Here is a 2,500-nt window from a genome sequence, read left to right as displayed (position 1 = left end):
TTTTTCAACCAGACTTCCTCAACTCCCATCCAACACCTCCTCCCTCTCCCTCAACATACCTCCGTGCCTTCAGATACTCCAAACTCCTTTCTGCCCTAAGCCCCTACAATCTGCTTCCCTTCACTCCCCCCCACCCTCTCTCTCTCTCTCTCTCTCTCTCTCTCTCTCTCTCTCACCGAGTCATCCGCCTTCAAGCTAATCGTTCTTGTGCACCAAAACAGGCGATAGTGAGACCTATTAATATGTTATGCAGGCTTGCAGTCACCAACCCACCTACACACACACACACACACACACACACACACACACACACACACACACACACACACACACACACACTTATACATGCACGTAAGCACAATATACCCAAAGACCTGATGATGTCACTTCCACACTTTTCGCCTCCACCAATCAACATCCTTCTCTCTCTCTCTCTCTCTCTCTCTCTCTCTCTCTCTCTCGTCAATAGACCAAAATGAAACTAAATAAACGGATAAATCGAGCAAATCAAGAGTAAATCGTAACTTCTTTTTCGTCTATTCAAGTTTTGCGTTATATTGCATTTCATTTCTTTTTTTTTTATCTTTTGTTTTTACATTTTCTGTTTCCTCTTCTACTCTTTTTTTTACTTTTATTTCTTTACTCATTTTGCCACAACACCCAGAGCAGTATGGAAGGCCAGGCACATACACGGTAAAGAGAAAATAAGGAAAGAAAACAAAGGATTAATGAAAGTAATAAAGGATTAGTGAAGCAGAGAAAGAATTGATGAAGCCAAAAGAGGATTAATGAAGCAAAGAAAGGATTAATGAAAGTAATAAAGGATTAGTGAAGCAGAGAAAGGATTAATGAAGCCAAAAGAGGATTAATGAAGCAAAGAAAGGATTAATGAGGCACAGAAAGGATTAATGAAGCACAGAAAGAATTAATGAAGCCAAAAGAGGATTAACGAAGCACAGAAAGGATAAATGAAGCACAGAAAGGATTAGTGAACCAGAGAAAGGATTAATGAACCAGAGAAATGATTACTGAAGCACAGAAAGGATTAATGAATCATAGAAAGGATTAATGAAGCAGAGAAGAGGATTAATGAAGCCAGAAGAGGATTAATGAGGCAGAGAAAGGATTAATGAACCAGAGAAAGGATTAATGAAGCACAGAAAAGATTATTGAAGAACAAATTAATTAATGAAGAAAGAAATTGTAAAAGAAACAAATAATTAGTTAAACAAGCAAATAAATTGTAAAAAAAAAAATGAAAACGACAGGAGAGAAAATAAAAGCAGAAAATCGTCTTAAAAAGCAGAAAATTTGAAGAAGCAAAACATTTCGTCAAAAAAGCAGAAAAAATAAAAAGCAGGGAAATTTAATAGCAGCAGCAAAAAATGTGTTATAAACTTAAAAGGCAGGCAATTATGATGAAAGAAGCACAGGAATGGTTAGAGAAGCGAGGCGGTGCTGCATCTGAGGCCGCTCGTAACACACAGAACAGGGAAATAATTCTTACCTAAATATTTACAACTCAAGTGCAGAGTGTTGACAAGCTCTTCTTTCTACTCAACTTCCCCTCTCACTCTCTCTCTCTCTCTCTCTCTCTCTCTCTCTCCTCCTCCTCCTCCTCCTCCTCCTCCTTCCACTCTACCTGTTCTCGATCTTGCAGGATAATCAGACTTCCTACAGAGGACTTCAAAGGATCTGTTTCTCTGTTATCCTTAGCCTTTCCTACTCTAAGCCCTTAGTTGCATGGGATTTGATACTATACCCTACCATGATCTAACCCAAGCCAACCCAACCCAACCTAGCCTGACCTGATCTGACCTAACTTATCCTAACCTAACCTAACCCAACCCAATCCAACCTAACCTAATCTAACCTGACCTGACCTGACCTAACCCAACCTAACTCAATCTAACCCAGCCCAACTCAACCTAACCTAATCAAACTTAAGGGTTACCAGGTTTGCTATTTGTTCTTTTGTTGTGTTCGCTTGTGTTACTTTTTAAATGCTCATCTTCGTCTCGCTATTCTTCTTTTCTTTTCCTCCCTCTTTTTCTCTATAGACTTCTGCTTCTCCTTCCTTCTTACAAACTTTTAATCATCACTTTTTATTTCCTTCTAGTATTTTTACAGCATACTCAACTTTTTCTCTTCCTCCTCCTCCTCTTTATCCTCCTCCTTCTCCTCTTTCTCATCTTCTTATTCATTTTTCTCCTCCTCTTCTCCAAAAATTATAGTCATCCCTTTTTATTTCCAGGGACAAATTCAGACAGCCTCCTCCTCCTCCTCCGCCTCCTCCAGGACCTCCACCTTCGCCTTAACCCCTTTAGTACTGGGACGCATTTTTACCTTGATTTTGGAATATGATTAAACGATTTTATTTGCATTAGAAAGCATCTAAGGAGGTAAAAAGATTAATGGTCAGAGTTCACACTATTTTAACCCCCACATGAGTTTTTGAAGCTGTATAAAATCACCAATAGTAACCACAATGAATATAGAA

At 38.9% G+C, this 2,500-nt stretch overlaps 1 protein-coding gene across 2 annotated transcripts in view; it reads left to right on the top strand.

Annotated features, from left to right (window-relative positions):
• The window catches only part of LOC123507121 (retinol dehydrogenase 12-like), a 14,973-nt gene that overhangs the window by 3,012 nt on the left and 9,461 nt on the right, over positions 1-2,500 (top strand). The window lies entirely within an intron of this gene.

The sequence above is a fragment of the Portunus trituberculatus genome, chromosome 21, assembly GCF_017591435.1.
Source record: "Portunus trituberculatus isolate SZX2019 chromosome 21, ASM1759143v1, whole genome shotgun sequence".
Lineage (NCBI taxonomy): Eukaryota > Metazoa > Arthropoda > Malacostraca > Decapoda > Portunidae > Portunus > Portunus trituberculatus.
The sequence above is the reverse complement of the archived record's forward strand: the minus strand, read 5'-3'. Positions and strand labels throughout refer to the sequence as shown.